At 40.2% G+C, this 22,790-nt stretch overlaps 2 pseudogenes across 2 annotated transcripts in view; both read right to left on the bottom strand.

Moving 5' to 3' along the window:
* The window catches only part of LOC309661682 (peptidyl-prolyl cis-trans isomerase A pseudogene), a 103,454-nt pseudogene that overhangs the window by 49,586 nt on the left and 31,078 nt on the right, over nt 1-22,790 (bottom strand). The window lies entirely within an intron of this gene.
* LOC309661683 (prothymosin alpha pseudogene) lies at nt 13,703-17,836 on the bottom strand (annotated as a pseudogene). Its single transcript has one exon. The product of its transcript is annotated as a prothymosin alpha pseudogene (transcript).

Here is a 22,790-nt window from a genome sequence, read left to right as displayed (position 1 = left end):
ATTTAGGTCTGTAATCCATTTTGAGTTTATTTTTGTGTATGGTGTTGGAGAGTGTTCTAATTTCATTCTTTTACATGTAGCTGTCCAGTTTTCCCAGCAGCGCTTATTGAAGAGACTGTCTTTTCTCCATTGTATGTTCTTGTTTCCTTTGTCATAGATTAGGTGAGCGTAGGTGCATGGGTTTATCTCTGGGCTTTCTATCCTATTCTATTGATCTATATTTCTGTTTTTGCACCAGTACCATATTGTCTTGATTACTGTAGCTTTGTAGCATAGTCTGAAATCAGGGAGCCTGATTCCTCCAGCTCTGTTTTTCTTTCTCAAGATTGCTTTGGCTATTCAGGGCCCTTTGTGTTTCCATACAAATTGTATATATTTTTTTTCTAATTCTGTGAAAAAAGCCATTGGTAATTTGATAGGGATTGTATTGAATCTGTAGATCACTTTGGGTAGTATAGTCATTTTCACAATATTGACTCTTCTAATCCAAGAACATGATATATCTCTCCATCTGTTTTATATCCTCTTTGATTTCTTTCATTAGTATCTTATAGTTTCTATGTACAGGTCTTTTGCCTCCTTAGGTAGGTTTATTCCTAGATATTTTATTCTTTTTGTTGCAATGGTAAATGAGATTGTTTCCTTAATTTCTCTTTCTGATCTTTTGTTGTTTGTGTATAGTAATGCAAGAGATTTCTGTGCATTAATTTTGTATCCTACCACTTTACCACATTCATTGATTAGCTCTAGTAGTTTTCTGGAGTCACCTTTAGGATTTTCTATGTATAATATCATGTCATCTGCAAAGAGTTACCGTTTTACTTCTTCTTTTCCAATTTGGATTCCTTTTATTTCTTTTCCTTCTCTGATTGCTATGGCTAGGACTTCCAAAACTATGTTGAATAATATTGGCAAGAGTGTGCATCCTTGTCTTGTTCCTGGTTTTAGAGGACATGCCCTCAGTTTTTCACCACTGAGAATGACATTTTCTGTGGGTTTGTTGTATCTGGCCTTTATTATGTTGAGGAAGGTTCCCTCTATGCCCACTTTCTGGAGAGTCTTTATCATAAAGTGGTGTTAAATTTTGTCAAAAGCTTTTTCTGCATCTATTGAGATGATCATATGGTTTTTATTCTTCAGTTAGTTAATATGGTGTATCACATTGATTGATTTGTGTATATTGAAGAATCCTTGCATCCCTGGGATAAATCCCACTTGATCATGGTGTATGATCCTTTTAATGTGTTGTTGGATTTCGTTTGCTAGTATTTTGTTGAGGATTTTTGAGTGTATCCTCATCAGTGATATTTGTTTGTAATTTTCTTTTTTGTGATATCTTTGTTTGGTTTTCATATCAGGGTGATGATGGCCTCATAGAATGAGCTTGGGAGTGTTCCTTCCTCTGCAATTTTTTAGAAGATTTTGAGAAGGATGGGTGTTAGCGCTTATGTAAATGTTTGATAGAATTCACCTGTGAAACCATCTGGTCCTGGAGTTTTGTTTGTTGGAAAATTTTAAATCATGGTTTCAATTTCATTGCTTGTGATTGGTCTGTTTATATTTTCTATTTCTTCCTGGCTCAGTCTTGGAAGTTTATACCTTTCTAAGAATTTGTCCATTTCTTCCAGGTTGCCCATTTTATTGACATAGAGTTGCTTGTAGTAATCTCTTATGATGCTTTGTTTTTCTGCAGTGTCCATTGTAACGTTTCCTTTTTCATTTCTAATTTTATTGATTTGAGTCCTCTCCCTCTTTTTCTTGATGAGTCTGACTAAAGGTTTATCAATTTTGTTTATCTTCTCAGAAAACCAGATTTTAGTTTTATTTATCTTTGCTATTGTTTTCTTTGTTTCTATTTCATTTATTTCTGCTCTGATCATTATGATTTCATTCCTTCTACTAACTTTGGGTTTTGTTTGTTCTTCTTTCTCTAGTTCCTTTATGTGTAAGGTTAGATTGTTTATTTGAGAATTTTCTTGTTTCTTGAGGTAGGATTTTATTGCTATAAAGTTCCCTCTTAGAACTGCTTTTGCTGCATCCCATAGGTTTTGGATCGTCATGTTTTCATTGTCATTTGTCTCTAGGTATTTTTTGATTTCCTCTTTGATTTCTTCAGTGATCTCTTGGTTATTTAGTAGTGTACTGTTTAGCCTCTATGTGTTTGTGTTTTTTCCAGTTTTATTTTCCTGTAATTGATTTCTAATCTCACAGCATTGTGGTCAGAAAAGAAGCTTGATATGATTTCAATTTTCTTAAATTTACTGAGGCTTCATTTGTGACCCAAGGTGTGATCTATCCTGAAGAATGTTCCATGTGCACTTGAGAAGAAAGTGTATTCTGCTGCTTTCAGATGGAATGTCCTATAACTATCAATTAAGTCTATCTGGTCTATTGTGTCATTTAAAGCTTGTGTTTCCTTATTTATTTTCTGTCTGGATGATCTGTCCATTGGTGTAAGTAGGGTGTTAAAGTCTCCCACTATTATTGTGTTACTGTCGATTTCCCCTTTTATGGCTATTAGCAATTGCCTTATGTATTGAGGTCCTCCTATATTGTATGCATAAATATTTATAATTGTTATGTTTTCTTCTTGGATTGATCCCTTGATCATTATGTGGTGTCCTTCCTTGTCTCTTGTGACAGTCTTTATTTTAGAGTCTATTTTATCTGATATGAATATTGCTACTTCAGCTTTCTTTTGATTTCTATTTGCATGGAATATCTTTTTCTATCCCCTCACTTTCCATTTGTATGTGTCCCTAGGTCTAAAGTGGGTCTCTTGTAGGCACTATATATACAGGTCTTTTTTTGTATCCATGCAGCCAGTCTGTGTCTTTTGGTTGGAGCATTTAATCCATTCACATTTAAGGTAATTATTGATATGTATCTTCCTATGATCATTTTCTTAATTGCTTTGGGTTTGTTTTTGTAGATCTTTTTCTTCTCTTGTGTTTCTTGCCTAGAGAAGTTCCTTTAGCATTTGTTGTAAAGCTGGTTTGGTGGTGCTGAATTCTCTTAGCCTTTGCTAGCCTGTAAAGCTTTTGATTTCTCCATTGGATATGAATTAGAGCCTTGCTGGGTAGAGTATTCTCGGTTGTAGGTTTTTCCCTTTCATCACTTTAATATATCTTGTTACTCCCTTCTGGCCTGCAGAGTTTCTGCTGAAAAATCTGCTGATAACCTTATGGGGATTCCCCTGTATGTTATTTTTTTGCCTTTACCTTGCTGCTTTTAATATTTTTTCTTTGAATTTAATTTTTGTTAGTTTGATTAATATGTGTCTTGGCATGTTTCTCCTTGGGTTTATCCTGTATGGGACTCTCTGGGCTTCCTGGACTTGGGTGGCTATTTCCTTTCCCATGTTAGGGAAGTTTTTGACTATAATCTCTTTAAATATTTTCTCAGGCCCTTTCTCTTTCTCTTCTTCTGGGACCCCTATAATTCAAATGTTGGTGCATTTAATGTTGTCCCAGAAGTCTCTTAGACTGTCCTCATTTCTTTTCATTCTTTTTTCTTTATTCTGCTCCTTGGCAGTTATTTCCACCATTCTATCTTCCTAGCTCTCTTATTCATTCTTCTGCCTCAGTTTTTCTGGTGTTGATTCCTTCTGGTGTATTTTTAACTTCAGTTATTGTGTTGTTCATCACTGTTTGTTTGTTCTTTAGCTCTTCTAGGTCTTTGTTAAACATTTCTTGTATTTTCTCAATACATGCCTCCATTCTTTTTTGAGATTTTGGATCATCTTTACCTTGCTTTTGAACCTTGCTTGTTCATCTGTAACATATTTTTTTTGTGGTCTTTTTTTTGGATGGGTGGCGCTGTGTTCCTCTCTTACTGGTTGTTTGGCCTGAAATGTCCAGCACTGGAGTTTGCAGGCAGTTGGGTGGAGCTCGGTTTTGGTGCTGAGATGAGGACCTCTGGGAGAGCTCACATCAATTAATATTCTCTGGGGCCTGAAGTTCTCTGTTAGTCCAGTGGCTTGGACTTTGTGCTCCCACCACAGGAGCTCAGGCCTGACCCCTGGCTTGGGAACTAAGATCTCACAATACATGCAACACAGCAAAGAAAATTAAAAAAGGGCACAACAAAAAAGAGCAGAACAATAACAAGGAATAAAAAATAAAATAAAATTAGAAAAATGAAAACTATATTAGAAAAAATAAAACAAAACAATAATATCAAAGCAAAACAGAACCACAACAGCAAAAAAAAAATTAAATTAAATAATAAAATAAATAAAAAACAAAATTAAAAGATTAGAATAAAAAAATAAGCAAAAAGAAAATAAAAAATAAAAGTTCCCTGGTACCTCTGCTATCAGTGTTCTTGCCCCCACGGTGAGCTACACCCTATTCCCACCTCCCATAAGGCCCTCCAAGACCTCAATGTAGGTCTCTGGGCCTGCTGTGTCAGCCCCATCTTTGCCATCTCACCAGCATCTGCTCCTGAAGGTGGCCTAGAGCACACATACCTGCACAGGCCAGCTGGGGCGCAGGCCTCCACAGGCATGACTGCAGGGGCTGGTGCAGTTGGAGGAGGCCTTGGAGGGGCGTGGCATTCATCTCTCCTTGACCCACATGGCCAGAGGAGGCCCTGTCTGGGGAAGCACTTGGACTGCAAGGACCCACGTGGCCAGAGGATGCTTTGGCGGAGGTGGGGCTCAGGGCCGGGACCCATGCTATCAGAGGGGGCCCTGGGGTGGGGGGAGGCTCAGGCCTGGGACCTGCACAGCCAGAGGGGGCCTTGGGGGCGGGTTATCAGGCCTGGGACCCATGCAGCCGGAGGAGGTTTTGGGTGGGGGCCCAGTCTGGGACCCACGCAACTGGGAGAGGCTTAACGGCAGTGGGGCTCAGGGCTGGGACCCGTGTGGCTGGAGGCGGCCCCTGGGTTGGGGGCTCAGGCCCCAGACCTGCATGGCTGGAGGGGATCCTGGGGACCCAGACCTGGGACCCCAGCATGCTCACTGGGCCCACGCAGGTGGAGGAGACCCTGGTTGCATTCCCCTCTGATCTCCAGATCCTCCAAAGGTCCCTCTCTGTCCCTGCTGATGCCCTCTCCGTGAGTGGGAACCTCTCTTCTCCCCAGCCCCCCTTCAGGGGTGCCGGTCCCATCCTGCCTCCACCCTTTCCCCACCTCCTTCCCTCCCACATCCTACCTGGTTGTGTGGGGATTCCTCCTATCCCTTTAGGTGTCTGAGGTCCCCCACCAGTGTCCAGTGTGTACTGTTTTTTAGAATCCATGTATAAGTGATATCATATAATATTGGTTTTTCTCCATCTGACTTACTTCACTTAGTATGATAATCTCTAAGTCCATCCACATTGCTGCAAATGGCATTATTTCATTCTTTTTTATGGCTGAATAATATTCCATTGTATATACCACACATTCTTTATCCATTTGTCTGTTGATGGACACTAAGGTTGCTTCCATGTCTTGGCTGTTATAAATAGTGCTGCTATGAACATTGGGGTGTAGTATCTTTTCAAATTTGAGCTTTTGTCTTTTCCAGCTATATGCCCAGGAGTGGGATTGATGGATTATATGGCAACTCTATTTTTAGTTTTTTAAGGACCGTCCATACTGTTCTCCATAGTGGCTGCACCAACTTAACATTCCCACCAACAGTGTAGGAAGGTTCCCTTTTCTAAAGGAGTCTTTTTATAGTTGGATGCCATTTACTCATTTATTAATTCAGCAAGTATTTATTAACTTCCTACTATGTGCTTCTTCAGTACAATAATTTGTCAGCAATGATTTGAACATATTTTTATAAGGCCATCAAGCTTGAAGAAGATAAAGTGCAATGCTTTTAGACTCTGCTGCCGAAAGTGTGGTCCCTGGAGTGGTAACATTGGCATCACCTAGGAACTCATTAGAAATGCAGAGGCTCAGGCCCTGCCCATGATGTACTGAACCAGAATCTGCATTGAAACCGTATCCTCAGGTGATTTTCATATATCTTAAAGTTCAAGAAGACTGTGCAGTGGTGTATAAAAATGTTAAGGATGAATTAGTAGATTTTAATTATTTGCAAATTATTGCTAACATGTACAAATACAGATTACAGACTGAGTTTTATTACCTCAGTGATGAAAAGAAGCTCTCCTTCAAAATCAGAGAGACATATTGCAGGGGCTTTAAGCCAAGCTCACTTTTTTGATTTGTTGGTAGTTTGACAAATCATTTTTGAAACATCTCTCTGTATGATATAGGCAGGAATGAGACTTAGATCCTGGTTTCAGGGAACCTACATTTTATCAGGAGAGACAACCAATTACTCAATTATTAAAAATTATTTTGAGGACATAAAAGGAATGAAGTTCTGACACATGCTACAACATGGATGAACCTTGAAACCATTGTGCTTAGTGAAAAAAACCAGTCACAAAAAAACACATTTTATATGATTCCATTCATATGAAAAGTCCAGAATAGGGAAAGTCTATAGAGACAGACAGTCATTTAGTGTTAGCTTAGGGCTAGAGTAAGGGTATTTAGGAGGGGGTCCAGGGATGGATAGGGCAGTGATAGATAAAGGGTATGTGTTTCTTTTGGAGATGACAAAAATGTTCTATGATTGGCTGTGGTGATGGTTGTACATATCTATGAATATACTAAAAACCATTGAATTCTACCCTTTAAATGTGTGAATTTTATGGTATGTGAATTATATTGATTAAAATGTTAATGATTATTTTGGGGAGGACTAGGAGAAAGAGTATTGGATTCTATGAGTGTGTATAGTGGGGGCTTTAGTCCTGGACACTAAAGGCTTCTTTGATTGGGTGTCTCTTTAGCGGAGCTTTGAGGAATGGATGGAAATCACCTGGGCAAGGGCAGGGGGATTCAGAGCATTCCAGGTAGAATGAACAGCATTGCCTGGGGACTATGGTAGGAAGGTTCCACAACAAATGAAGACCTGAAAACCTAGTGTGATGGAGCACAGGGGCCAAGGGGAGGAGAGTGTCACGGGTGAGGCTGGTGAGATGTTGGGGCCCAGGTCATAAGGGGTCTGCAGGATGTAAAGGTCTTTACACTAAAACAATAGAAAATTACTGAAGAGCTTTAATAATGAACAGGTGTGATTTTTAAAAAATTTTTGATCACTCTTAATTTCGGGTAGAGAATGGATTGGGTAGGGACCAAGAATGGTAATGGAAGACCTTTATAGATTATTGTATAGTCCAGTGTTTGGACGGATGTGGTCACAGTGGAGGAGAATAATAGATGTTTCAGGAGGACATGTTTTGAATGTAGAGTCAACACTTACTGATGGAGCGGGACTGGGTAAAGAAAAGGCTGAATCAAGGATGGCTCTTGGGTTTCTGACTTGTACATCTCCATCAGTTCAGTGTTGGGCATGTTTAGTTTGAGAGAACTGTGGTCACACACATGGAGATGCTGAAGAGCTGTATTTAAAGGACTAGAACTCAAATGAGTGTTCTGGGCAGATTATGAAATTGAAGCGTTGTTAGCATGTGGGTGGTAGTTAAAGTCATGGGTGAAGATGAAATGGCTTCAATAGAGAACATAACATGAAAAGAGACTGAAGACCAAACCTCTAAGGAATGCCAGCACCGAAAGGTTGCATGGAAGAGGATGAGTCAGCTTAGGAGACTGAGAGGGGTATTCAGAGAAGTAGGAGGGAAACCAAAAGTATGGTTCAGTGAAATCAGAAGAAGAGAATGTATCATGAAGTAAGGAGTAGGAGCTCTGTTGAATGATGATCAGAGGTTACATACAATGATGATGGAAATGTTTATTGGCTTTAGCAAACAAGGAGGCTCTTTGTGACTTTATCAAGAGCATTTTCAATGGAGTGATGGGGCGGTAAACCAGATCGGAGCAGATTAAGGAGGGAGTGAGAAGTGAGGAATTAGAAAGAGTGTGGAAACTCATTTGAACTGTTTAGCTGCAACAGGGTGGAGAGAGAAAGGACTGTGGCTGGAAGGGAAAAAAATGGGTTCAAGTCAGCATTTTAAAGGACTTAAGCATGTTTAAACACTGATGAGAAGAGTCTAGTAAAAAGGGGAAATTTTTATAGGGAAAGAAGTGATGCTTTAATGATGTATTTTGATGCTTAATCAGATATTTCATATTCTGTAAATATTTACTGAGCTTTCACTTTGTGCCAGGCATTATACTGGAACTAGGGTTATAGCAAAGACAAGGAGTTTCTGCCCATTGGTTACTTCCCATGATGCCTCCTAGTGGCTAAAGTTCCTTAAGACCAGGTTCTCAGTCTTCACTCTGCTTTACCAGTATCTAGATAATGCCTGTCATACCAAAGATGTCAATAAATTTTGCTGAAATGTGTTATTAAACCCACTGTCAGTAGGTGTGATTTTGGGGTGATTGTTTCAATAATGGTGGCATATGTATTATACTTAGTAGTAATTACCAGTGGTAGGCAATGGTAAGGATTAGGTTTAGTAAGTACCTACCACTCACTAATGCCAAAAGAATTTCCCTCCATAGCTACCAACCCCTTAGAATGTCCCACAAGTGACTCCTTTTTGTCCCTCCCCTCCCCTCTCCATCTAGTCTCCCCATTCCATTGAGTCTACCTGTACCTATGGTAGATGTCAAGTCCATCCTATTCACTCAGGCCCCATGGCCATTGTTTTAAACCTTCACTATTTCTCACCTGTGTTGATCTAACAGTCACCTAACCCATCTGACTTACCCTCTTCCAAGTCATCATCCTACACTGTTCCCAGAGAATGTTCTTAAGGCAAGTGGGTGTAACTCCCAGGTGAAAAGACTTCAGGATACACTTCAACCCTTTGTCATGTCCTCCTTGCCTGCATCTATCCAGCCTCACCACCAGCTTCCCCTACACCCCACATTCACTCATACCAAAATACCTGTCCACGTACACTGTCTTCTCTGGCTTTGTTTATTTGTTTTTGTTCTAGTTCTAAGACTTGATTCAAGCATCACTGCACTTCTTCTCCTGGAAACCTTCCCTCTCCATGTCCAGACTGAGTCGGTTGCTTCCTTTCCTCTCTGCTCCTATAGGGCCATGTCCATACTTCCTAATGCATCCTGCCCTCTTTAGTATAATTGCTGTTTCTCAATTTCCCACACAGTGTAGAATTTGCTTGAGTTCCTCATAAATTTTGATTGAACAGTTCAATATTCAAGTAGATGAAAAATCTACTTACAATCACCTAAGCCTAGAACCTTACTCTTTCCTATGTAAACACAAAATAATTTGTGCACTGATTTAATATGCTCTGAATTACCCAGGAATACAACTACCATGTAAGTTGAGGGAAGGTGATACTCTGTTGTCTCTGTAACTGTATCGTTCTGCAAAATACATCACTGATGGCAGCATTGCTTGCTAAATCACGTCACCAATTCAGGAGCCCTGTATCAGTCTGCATTTGTAGCTGGCCTGTGCACGCTGACTTTGTGTGGGTGTGTGTGCACATGAATATACACTGATTTAGCCCTTATTTTAAAATGTCAAATATGAAGCATTCAGGTGCAACATTTATGCTGATTCTCTGTGTGTATACCTTTTTGTAGCCCTTATTTCAAATTATAAAATATATACAAAGGCATATTGAATGGTGTCTTATTTCTCATAATTCCATACTTGCTCATTAGGTGGTGGGGGAGGGATAAATTAGGAATTTGGGAGTAACATATACACACTACTATATATGAAATAGATAATCAACAAGGACCTACTGTATAGCACAGGGAACTCTACTCAATATTCTGTAATAACCTATATGGAAAAAGAATCTGAAAAATTATATATATATATATATATATATATATATATATATATATATATATATCACACATATATATGTATAACTGAATTACTTTGCTGTACACCTGAAACCAACACAACATTGTAAATCAACTATACTTCAATAAAAAATTTGTGCACATATTTCCCTCATTATGTGTCCTTGTATAGTCATACCTGAATCACTATATATTGAAATATGTGCTATTTTATTATAAATCACTTTCCTTTTATTTTTTCCTTTATATCACAGATAGGAGATTTATATTGATTTTACAAAAGATAGAAAGGATATATATTACAAAATGTTTACTATGAAAGGAGGGCATGGATCTAAAAGGGGAAGAACATCGGTATTTAGTGTCCACTTTTTATAGCAGACACATAGGGTCTTATTTTGTTACATCGACTTTTCTTTTTATTAATAGACACATTAATAAAATACTTTTTAAACATCTGTGATATATTTCTTCTTGTTTTAGCTTCAGGGGTATGATAATCATCGTTTTGTAAATGGTGAAAGAGGGAAAGGAAGACTCAGTGAATGGATGAAAGGCACTCGCCCACTTGGGAAGCCCTGGCAGGGGCTTCAGCCGATTGAAAAGTTGTGTTCTGTCCTTTGTCGGGCCCTGGTCTGGGCACTGAGGCATCTGGGTTTAGTCGTACATACACCAGGACCATCTGCTTGACTTTGGGCACGTTCTTAGAGCTGACTGAGCCTCATTTTCTACAAATCTAAAATAAAAGGGATAGATTTGATTATTTTGATGTTTTTCACATTTGTTCCAATAACTGTGTCCCAGGAAGAATACTATGAAACACAGATGCATTTAAAACTATCCTGTTTACTAGGAAGAATTTTAGTACCAGAAAATTTGAATGTATAATGTGAACTTGACCATGAGAAAGGAAAACTCCCAAACCAAGAATGGTCAGGTGCTTTTCCTATTAACAGTTGTTCACTTTTTCTGCCAACCACTGGGGTTTGCTGGCTGAAATGGTTAGGGAAAATATTACAAAAGAAAAGATTAAAATTGAGAAAATTCTTTTTATTAACTTATTTTGTTTTCTGAAAGTTGGGAAACAGCATGTGGTTCTGTCTTGGTAGTGGGAGATAGAAAGAGAATTGAAAGTCTGATTATTAAGGTTGTTTTTACTATTCAGAGTTTTTTTTGGTGCAGGTCCTCCTAGTCTAGGACATTATTTTTCTTTAGGCCATGGTAGAGTTGTTAGATATAGAGAATACAAATACAGGACACCCAGTTAAATTTGAATTTCAGATAAACAAGTCATTTTTTAAAGTGTAAGTATGTTCCAAATATTATGTGGAGCAATGTGATTTCTAAAACGTTAATGTTAGCAGTCTGCTAATGTTTGAGGGTTTTTCTTGTCTGAGGTCCAAAAAACATCACAAAGTTCCAGCCTTGAAGCAGCTCACAGGGGCCACAGTTGCTATGAGGGAGTTAAGTCCAGCAACCGTTGATAAGAACAGAGTGCTTTGGCTTGACTGTAAATAATTACCTAGTTTAGCTAAGAAAGTCTGGGAAGGGCTACTCATCTTGAGCATCAAACTGTCAAAAATCTGCTCACAGTTACACCAGGGAGTCCACAGTGTAAATGGGAATGACTCTTGAGTCCCCACCCCGCTGACGAGTCACGCACTCTGGACTGTCATGAGGGTCTGAAGGCGGTGGCTTCCGACAGAGGCCGCCCAGGCAAGTGGGTAAATATGGTAATAAACCTGCCCCCGGGGGCTGGATGGGCAGTGCAGAAGGGATGGACAGATGGAGTCCGGTGGACAGGGAAGGAGTGTGTTGGTTTTGGCCTTGGAGTGTAAAAAACATCTGGGAAATAAAATGAATGAAGCTGACTGCAAATGTGAACCTTTGCCAAGATTGTGTAAGAAGGTGCAGCGAGGAACTGGAGCAGATACTGCCTTTCCTCTTCTTGGCCTCCAGCTTTGAGATTTAAAAAATCAACAGAGAAATCACAGTGTTACACATGGGAACACTGGCCAGATTTATAAACGTTTATTAAGTTTGATTTTTCCCAGTTCCCCTGTGTGGTAAGTTGGTTGCTCTGGAAGTGGGTGGAGCTACCGTGTGATCTGAGAGCATGGGACGCGCAGAGCCTTCAATCAGCGTCTGTCTGGAGATGTCAGAGACGTTGTCTCTAGAGCTGGGAACAAGGAGGAATTCGAGGATCAGATGGCAGGAACGGGGAACAATAGTAAGAGGACTCAGTGTGAGGACAAAATCGGAAGGGAGACTATTTCCTCATGGGTGGGGAACAGCACCAGAGGCCTGAAGGAAAAGAGAAGATGCCGGGTGAACACAGCCTCCCTGGCCAGCCAGCTGCTCACGACCACGTGCGGAACTGGGAGGGCAGCCCTGACCCTCTGACTTCTTATCCCAGTGGGAAATAGAAAACCCAGCAGCGGGCAGTGACACTGCCTCCTCCCCGTGGTCACAGTCCTCTGTGTTTGCAGTGTGGACCCTCCTTCCAGGCTCCAGGTCTCCGGATCCCTTCTCCTCCTGTGTCCTGTGGGTGTTCCCCAAACCCCACGGAGCTAGTCCTGACTGTCTTAGTGAGCACCCCCTTCCTGCTTGTCCTTCTGCTTGCATCTCATTTCTGCAGCATCAGCCTTCCAACATTTTTGATTAAATATACCTGTGAACAAAAATTGTCGAGTACTCGTCTCCCACATACATTTATTTCCTTATAAACTATATATAAGAATTATGTATGTATATATAATTATGTATATAAGTATATAATTATGTAAAAACATATGGAATTATAAACAAATCTATATAAAACCAGAAATATATATATTATATAAATATTTATAAATAAATTATAAAAATTTTAAATTGATAAATAACAATTTTATTATTTATAATTTATAAATAAATTATAAATAAATACATAAAATATAAAATATATATAAGATAAAGTGTTTAGATATCGAAATAAAAAATGGAAGAGGTCAAAAAATTATTAAAATAAATGTATGTTTTTTTCCCACAATTCCATCTGTCCTCTTGGCCAAATCTTGGAGTACATCTGTGTGGTTGGGAGACCCCTGCTGGACAGGAGTGCACCTGGGCCTGAATCTGATCTGGTCTCATAGTCACAGCCTCCCTCACAGCCTCCCTCAGCTCCTGACTGGCTCTCCTTTCTGTAGTGCAGGGCCTGGAGCTCAGCACCCAATATCCAGGGTCAGAATGACTTGAGAATCTTTAGCTAAAAGCAGACTTTTTGGCTTTCCCTCAGTACAGGAGTAAGTGATAAATACCTGAGTAATCTCATGCTGCCTCTGCTTGCTTCTCTGAGCAAGGAGGGATTCTGGTGCATGCCCCAATCAAGGGTAGATCTGGGAGGGGGAATGCCTACAAGTGATAATGTGGTGACACCCCCAGAGGTCAGGAACCCTTGGGAAGTGGGAGAGGCTGGGTCTCTGAGAAACCTGAGGATATTGAAAATGAGGAAGAAGTTAGGAATTTCTGTTACAAATGGGTCATGGGCTGCAATCAAATGTATATGCAATGAAATCTATGCATATATCAGAACAACTTATGAAATGTGTCATCAGTATTTAAGAGAAAAGATTAGAAATAAATCCTGCTAAATGATAGAAAATACCTTCAAATTAAAAGTGAATTCCTGAAAATACTGTTTATCTTTATGCTTAGTTTCCTCATCTACTAATTTGCAGATAATATGGCTTCATTAGGACCTCACGGTTCTCACTAGGATAATTCAGTGATAAGGCATTTAGTGAAAGAAAATAGCCATTTGTTAGGCAACTGAACAGCTGCTAAAGCTTGTTGGAGACAAAGCACAGGGGACAAGCATTTTGCCACACCCACATGAGCTCATGTGGGAACTGTGGACCCAGCCTCACTCTGTTGGCAGCTGTTGGCAGAACTGCTGCCTTCCCAATGGCGTGACCGCTGTGGCAGGTTCAGATCTTTCTAAACCACCCTCTTTTGTCCATCCACTCTTACTTTTCCCCATCATCCATCATATCTCATTCAGGAAAGAGGTGAGTAGGGTCTCACTTCCCTTCACTTCTTTATCTTGAATACCTAAATTAATTTTTAAGCATTTATGTAAGAAAAGGCCTATCCCCCATCTTGATAAGTATTAATGTCCTAGTACTTTCAAAGCACAGTTTTAGGCAGGAAATGGGGAGATTGTGTTTGGATGGCAGTCCAATGACAGTTGGTGATAAATTTTTGTTTTGAGTAGGGAAACAAGTGTACAGTGATATCAGAGATACTTCTTGAATTACTGCCTAATTTTTTGGCAGGTATCATACTTCCCTTGGCAAGAAAAGGTTGTTAGGGATGCCTTTTGTCTTCATTCTGTATTACACTCTCTGGGATTTTTTTGCTTTGCTTCTGCTAATGTTAGAAGCTCAACTCCAGGAAAATAATGTTAAGCATTTTGTATTTTTATTGGGTTTAAAGAAATGCTGTATTCAGGCTGAGTTAACACTTTGTTCTAAACTTTGAAAAAATGATTTAATAACTGACAGTGCTTTGGAATCATCTCTTAAACACGTAGCAATGTTACTCTGAATTGGAATATATATATAGTTTATTTATTCAACAAATATTCATTGACTGCCTCCTTTCTGTCTGGCACTGTTCTAGAAGCTGAGGGTAATAATTGTGAACAAGACAATGGAGCTTATTCTTATTTTTTCGGTGGGGGGAAGAGTACAAAACTCAGTAAATAAACAAATTAATAAGATTACTTCAGATATTAAGTGTGGAAAAGAAAAATAAAGCAGAGGTATTTATCAGGGTCTCAGCAAGAAACAGAGGTGTACTAAAATTATAAGTGAGAAAAGTTTAATAAAATTTCTATTTATAAAGATATGGGCAGGAGATGAGTAAGGAAACCTCAGAAATTAATACAATGCTTTAAGGCTGGGAACAGAGGCAAACCCTGAATTGGAGGACCCAGTTCCCTGAAGGATGGAGAGGACCAGTTGGAGAGGGCCGCTGTACAGAGGCTCTGACCTTCAGTGTGGGCCTCAGCCAGCCCTTAGGTCTCTCTGGGGATGGAACTGAGGAAGTAAGTTGTCCACCTCACGGGCTCCCCACTGGCCTAACCCACTGGAAGTCACGTGGCGAGGGAGCTGGATGATGTAGTCCATACAGGTCAGCCTTCCAGGGAACAGAGCAGGGGGGAAAAAACGTGGACAGTGTGGGTCTCAAGGATCAGGGAAGACATCCAGAGCCAGAGGGAAATGGAACATTATATACAATGGTTGGTGATCTCAAATGTCATATTGATTCTGCCTCAAAGGCACTTACAGTTTATTTGAAATGATCCAAATTAAGTTTATGAAAACATAACTAGCAACATAAAACTGGTTATCGGTAATAAAAGTCTTATACACTATAACACTTATATTTGAGAAGAGGAAGGGATTGCTTCTACTTTGGAAGATGAAACACTGCATGGAGTGAGGGTAATTGCATTTGAGCTTAAGGAATGAGTAGAGTGTTCATAGTTGGGAAAGAAGAAGTGAACATTCCAGGACTATAAAACGTCATGGGCCAAAGTGCAGAGATAAGACATGTTTTAGGAACAATTTGGCTAAAGTGATTGGATGATTCTACAATCCTTTTAGACTCATAGACTTGTACTTAAAATAAACCTACTTCCTTCTCAACTTCCACTCAGTGTAGAAATCGCATTGGTAGGTACTAGCTTGCTGCCTTTCTCCATCCCTCTCTTCCTTTCCCTTTCCCTTCCCCCTTCCTCCTTACCTGTGTGCCTTTTGACAAGCATTTATTGAGCATCTACAGTTTATACACAGTTGTAATAAGGCCCTGTATTGAACAAGACCGTGTTCTTACTCAGGGAGCTCAGTTTCAATTTTATCATTCCAGATGGTTCCAGTGATTCAGCAGGATCCTAATAGTAATAGCTAACATGTATTGAACATTTTTATATACCAGACACTGTCCTTATTTTCAGAGGACTTGGTTTGTCTTATGAGGAATGCATTAAAGATTTAGGAGAAGGGATTATTGAAATGATCTTCCACATTTTGGCCCTACAAAGGTGTGTTGGACTGTTTTAAAAGAAGCATCCATTTGCTGAAATATTAAATTGACTGACAACCTAGTGCATATCAAGTGTGCCTAAGATTTTAAATTTAACTAGTGTAAGAGGAAGCTCTTTTCATTGATAGACCCATACAGATTGAATTTGGGCCCCAAGTGAGTTCCTTCCTCTCCGTGGCAGCATTGCTCCTGCTTCCCCCCTTTCTGGGATTCCAGATCTCAATTCACAGGCAGCCAGGCAGGTGGAAACTTCATGCAGCGACACGAAGGCAGGGAGCTGCAAGAGGCAGCAGGCCTGGGGAGGGAAGCACCCCCAGGCTCCGCTCCAGGGCAGGCTGAGATCTAAGGAGGGTGGAGCATGGTTTCTTTCCAGCGGAGGGAAGGGAGCTGACTTCCTTCTCTGTACACAGAGAGATGTTCCTTTAGAGGCTTGCTGCGGTTTCTCTTCACTTCCAGTGTTGACAAGACAGAATTCATTTGGAAAAGGAGAGCTCCATGATTCATAATGAGCTATTTTGTGCTTTTAAAAACAACTCTTTAGAAACAATTTTCCTTATAACTCTTAAGTCTTCTCTTTTTAACCTTAGGCTCGTTTAAAGAAATGAAGTTGTGTACAAAAATGGTGATGGCCTATATATTAGGAAAGGCCAGTATATTGCATTTTCCCTGCCCAACATATATGAATTGTAAATTGGTCTCCTATGGAAGTTTTTCCTCAAGAAACCTGGATAGAGTTTTAGTGCTAGTCTTATTAAATTTGTTCATTAAACATAGCTCAGGCACCGTAGTAATATTTAAACTGGAGTAATCATTGGGTTGCAAATGAGATATTATTATTATTATTATTATTATTTTGTTAGAACAACTCAGCAAAATATAATTCTGGTTTATTGTTGGACAACATTGTTTCACACATACATCAAACAGGCCAAAAAAATAAATAAATAAACAGCAACTTAATAGACAAAAAAAGAAAAAAAAGAAACCTTTTATCTTTGGCTTTTTTAACCTTCTCATACAAATCAACTACTTATGGTACAGCTAAGTATATACACAAAAAGTGTTATGGGAATGCTCGGAATAAGATTGTTTTGTTGTTGTTGTTTTTGCTTTTTTTTACAAGTTTTTTTTTTCTCCTTTGAGATTATAATGAACATGGTCACACCACAAGTAAAGTCAGAAGTAGGACAGAGAACGCTCCGAAGGCTGGTTTGGTCATCTGAGATCATTAAAAATGGCTGACCCCCTAACAATATGTACAAAAATATAAAATGTAAATAAAAAATACAAACAAATTTTCCTTTTTAAAGTACTTTAAGAAAAAAAGCAGGGCCTTGGAAGTTTTGGTTCTTTTTTTCTCCCCTGTTGCAAATTCGCGTTGTGGTTTTGGTTGGGTGGTGGAGAGCGCGTGTGGCGCTGCCCTAAGTGGGCGGGCGGGCAGGCGGGACTCTCTACTCGAAGGTGACCACGTTTAGATTCTGAGACGGGAAGTGGAGGGTGAATAGGTCACGGTGGCCTTTTAAGTTTAACTTTTCCTTTTTTGCTGTCCAGTCCTCCTTATCGGTCTTCCGCTTCTCGGTGTCAACATCGTCATTCTCATCATATTCAGCTGCCCGCTTGTCTGGAGCTGCCTCAGTGTCATCATCTTCATCTCCATCCTCTTCCTCACCATCACCTTCCTCCTCCTCCTCCTCTTCCCCCCTTCCTCCTCTTCTTCATCTACCTCAGTGTCGGCCTCCTGCTCTCCATTTGCCTCGTTAGCATTTCCATGAGCAGGTGCCTATCTTCCATTCTCCGCCTCCTCCACAACTTCCTTCTCTTTTAAGTCCTTGGTGGTGATTTCGGAGCTGGGGTCCACGGCTGCGTCTGACATGATGGGGCCCGCCGGTGATCTGACGCAGCGGATCAAAAAGAAAGCAGGAGTTCGACGACTCTGGCGATCAAGATGCCGGAGTCCACGGTGGAGGCAGCGGAGGCGCGCGGGGAGCCGGAGAAGGGAACAATGCAAAGATGGCTTTTCAGAGCAGCCAGTCCAAGTGAGATATTATTAATGTGGTTTTAAAGAATGTGTTTCACACATTAAAGGAGTGTTTTAAATTTGCATTTTTACCGCTAAAATCCTGCAATCTAGGTATTTGAGAAGTTACTCTTAAGGTTATATGAGTGTTAACTTTCTCATCTTTCAACTTGCTTGCCAAGATTAATTCCAGATGAAATCCATATGGAGTGAGAGATACTGTTGAGCAGACCCCAGAGGTCCTGCCTGTGACACGGGTGGTCTGAGGGTGAGAGATGGACTGTACTGGGGGTAGGAGGGAGGAGCAGCAGGCAGGGTCCAGTTTCAGAAACTAGCTTTTGGAAGGAGATGGAGGAGTGACGGGGTCTGGAGGAAGGAGAAAATGCAGGATGTGGTCATGGGGATGCTTGGAGACAGGCTTTTGCCCTGTACCAGCAACAGAAAGTGGTTCTTCTAGGGCCTCTCCTGTGGAGCTTGCAATTAGGCAGCTTTTGCAAGCACTGGTACAGCCAGCTCTCTTCCAGACCCCAGAGAAAGGAAGCATGCACAAAAGACCAGGGGAGAGAGACTCAGTTTGTGCGGAGGATCTCACGGACATAGACGGGGACTGTCCGTGTCTGTGCTCTTAGCCTCCGACCAAAGCTACCAGGACCTCTCTGCTGGGGTGGACTGTGTTTCTGCTTTAAAACAAGCATGTGGAAGGACAGAGCACTCCTGAGACATTTTTTTTCTTCCAGTTTTATTGAGATATAATTGATGCACAGCACTGTATAAGCTTGAGGTGTACAGCATCTTGATCTGATTTACATACATCGTGAAGTGATTCTCACAGTACATTTAGTGAGCATCCATCATCTCACATAGGTATAAAATTAAAGAAATAGAAAAATTTTTTTTTCTTGTAATGAGAACTCAGGATTTGTTCTCTTAACAACTTTTACATATAGCATTCAGCAGTGGTAATTATATTTATTATGTTGTACATCCCTAGTACTGATGTATCTTATAACTGGAAGTTTGTACTTTTTGACTGCCTTCATCCAGTTCCCCCTCCCTACTGGACTTTTTTTAGCTGCTTGTCAAAAAGAAAGAGAGAGAGGTTTTCTGTGTGTATTCAGTTTGGAGTGTCTGCTTGCACTAGGTCCATGCTAGAGGCAGTCGTAGTTCACTTACTGCATAACCTCTGCTTCTCCACACACCTTTGAGGCCTGAGTTTTTGCTCTCGGTGAAGCAGATAGGGGTTGACAGTAAAAAAAAAAAAAAGGAGGAAAACTCAGTAGCCTTCTTGAATCAGATTAACAGAGACCAGATATGAGATCCTTTTTGAACCAGAAATTAAGGTAGATATGACTCAGCTTCCTAAAGTCAGATCTGTAATAAGTGAGAAAGTTCCCATAGTGGGGAAGGAGGTAAAGAACTCTTGATTCTAAGCAAAAGCCCCTCAGGCCCAGAATTTGGGCAGTTTAGTGTGTATTCTGTCCTCCCCTTATTGTCATAAAGGGGACTTCTGTGACCACTTGTTCTCTGGCTCATACCAGACCCCAGTATGTGTTGGACAGTCTCAGAACTGCCTAGGACTGTGGAGTGGGCACCTCCACTCTTCTGGCAGAGTTTGGTGTCCAGCTGCATTCACAAGGGAAAAGACTAGGTGGACCTGGCATCTTTCTTCTCTTGTGAGAGATGCAGACCCTAGAGGAGAGGAAGATTGGAATCTGATGCTGACTGCTTCCTTTCCAAGACAGCCACTGATCCCTCAGCTCCAGAGGGTGTTAGGAGGAACTTCGGCATGTGCAGTCATGTGCAGTTGGGAAACTGGTGTTGGTGCCCAAACACAAGAGCAAAGGAAAGAAGGAAGGTGGGATCTTTCAGGAAAGTCAGAAGAGATTCCCTGGCCACAAGTAAGTGTAACACAGAACTCCTCAGAGAGAAGACAATGTAGCAGATTTGTCAGGACTCTAAAAAGTCTTGTTGGAGTAAGATGTAATGAGATGAAGGCATTTAGTCATTAGCATTCCTGGGCCGGGCTGGTTCTCACAAGAAAAACACTGAGGGCTATCATTTGCACTTCCGACCACAACAGAGTAATCCTCCCACCATAAACAGCTATGGAACAGACAGAATAGACGAGGCAGCTGTTTGCAGGTGTTAGACAACAGGCAGAGCAGAGAAGCACAGGACAGGAGCCCTTGTTTGCCCTGGTTCTTGGGTTCAGGGATCCTTCCTGACTGTGGAGAAGTGAGGGGGAGCCTGAGAAAACAGTGGTCTTGCTGAGCTGAGAGGCAGGAATTGGGGTTTGGCGCTGCTGAACTTTGTGGATAGAGGGGCTGGAGAAGAGGAAGTTGCTCAGAGGGGACCCCAAAATCTGTGTGGGTGTTTATCCGAGGTCTGTGGCCCAGGCCTGGGCTGTGCACATACACCTCCTGTGAGGTGTAACTGGGGAGAGGAAAGCCCACGATGAGAAACCTGAGTTTGCCTAGTGCCAGGAGATGCTGGAGGGAGTTCCACCGCAGAGGTGGGGAAACCCCACTGAACAACATGGACATTCACTTGAGATCACAGAGAGTCCACATCCTAGGAATAAGAACCATTCCCTCAAGAAAGGGCCATACCCTAAGAACACATGCCAACTCTTTAAAGGAAGACAACATAATTCAGGCTCTTTACAATGTGTCATATATAATTCCCAGTGTACAATATAATAAAACTTGCCAAACACCTGAAGGGCCAGAAAATATGACCCAGAGAAATGGACCCAAGATGACCCAGGGGTTAGATTTAGCAGATAAGGACTAAAGAAACTATTATAACTATGTTTAAGGACTTAAAGGAAGGGTTGGTCTTAATGATGGAACATGTGGGAATGTCAGCAAAAATAAAAATAGAAGCGATAAACATGATCTACATGGAAACTCTAGAAGTGAAAAACAATATCTGAAACAATATCTTAAGTAAAAAGTTCATTCTGATGAATAGAAAGAAAAAAGATTTTTAAAAAATGAACAGAGCCTAGAGACCTCTGGGACAATATAATCTATCATACACATAATTGGAGTTCCTGAGGGAGAAGAGAGTGAATGGGGCAACACAAAAATATATATATTTGAAGACATAGGGCTAAAAAGTCCCCAGTTTTGGAGACAAACATCATTGTGCATATCTAAGAATATCAGCAAATCCCAAGCAGGATAAATAAAAAGAGATATATGCTTAGATATATCATCATCAAACTGCTAGAAACTAAAGATAAGGAGAAAGTCATGAAAGTGGCCAGAGGAGGGAGGCGGAAACACATTATACACCAGGGAACGACAGGTAAACTCTACAGATAATAAGCATAAGAAAGCTGGTGTGACTTTGTCTTTTCAGATGAAGTAAACAAAAACTGTCGCAGATCAAGGAGGACATTTCATGATGATAAAAGGACAGTTAAGCATAAAGACATAATCATCCTAAATGTGCATGTATCTAGTAGCAGAGTTTCAAAATACCTGAGGCAAAATCTGACAGAACTAAATGAAGAAATAGTAAAATAGGTAAGTCAGAGATTTTAACAGCCCTTCTTAGTAATTGATGGACCAAGCAGAAAAAAAAAAAAAAGAGCACATAAGTTTAAACAACTCTCCTCCACTGGACATAGCTGGCATTTATAGACCCTTTATCTAGCAATTGCAGAACATACATTGTTTTCAAGTACACTTGGAGTGTTTAACATCATAGATTGAATACTGGGTCATAAATAAATCTCAACACAATTAGAAGATTGAAAGCATAGAGACTATATGTTCTCTGACCACAGTGAAATTAAGTTAGAAATCAGGGACTTCCCTGGTGGTCCAGTGGTAAAGAATCTGCCTTACGACGCAGGGGACGTGAGTTTGATCCCTGGTCAGGGAACTAAGATCCCACATGCCGCAGGGCAACTAAGCCTGCACGCCCAAACTACTGAATCCGCGCACCTCAGCTAGAGAGCCCGCGTGCCTCAAGCTACAGAGCCCACACACTCTGGAGCCCGCGCGCCACAACTAGAGAAGAGAAAACCCACATGCCACAACTAGAGAAAAGCCTGTGTGCTGCAACTAGAGAGAAGCCCGTGCACTGCAACAAAAGATACCTCATGCCTCAACGAAGATCCTGCGTTCTGCAGCTAAGACCCAACATAGCCAAAAATAAATAAAATAAATAAATAATAAATAAATCTTAAAAAAAAAGAAATCAATAACAAAAGTGTTTCTAGGGAAAAAAACCCCCAAATATTTGAAATTAAGTAACACTCTTCTAAATAATCCATAAATCAATGAAGAAATTGAAAAAAATTAGAAAATATTTTGAACTGAATGATGATAAAAATACAACATTAAAATTTGTGGGTTGCAGTTAAAGCAGTTATTAGAGGGAAATGTTTCCATAACTATTAAAGAAGAAAGGTATAAGATAGAGCAAAGTAGTACATAGAAGAAGGGAGTTACAATATAAAGAGAAAAGCAGAATTTCATAAAGTAGAACATAAATATTAGAGAAAATTACCAAATGAAAGAATTGAAAAGATTAATAAAAATTATCCCCTAGCAAGAGTAATCAAGAAAAAAAGAATTATCCATAATAGGAATGAAAATAAGGATATTATTACAGACCCTACAAATGTTAAAAAGATACTATGCAAAACTTCATGTCCATAAATTCAATAACCTCTATGAAATGGACAAATAACCAACTTTACAAAACTGTCACAAAAAGAAATGAACAACCTCCGTAGCTCTATATCTAATTAAGAAATAGAATTTATAATAACTATCCACCCCTCTTCCTCAAAAAAAAATCTCCAGGCTCAGATGGTATTATGGGTGAATTCTATCAGACATTTGAGAAAGAATTAATACCAATCTCACGTAAACCCAAAAAACAGAGGGTGAGG

Source organism: Balaenoptera physalus (genome assembly GCF_965194825.1).
Source record: "Balaenoptera physalus genome assembly, chromosome: 5".
Taxonomy (NCBI): domain Eukaryota; kingdom Metazoa; phylum Chordata; class Mammalia; order Artiodactyla; family Balaenopteridae; genus Balaenoptera; species Balaenoptera physalus.
The sequence above is the reverse complement of the archived record's forward strand: the minus strand, read 5'-3'. Positions and strand labels throughout refer to the sequence as shown.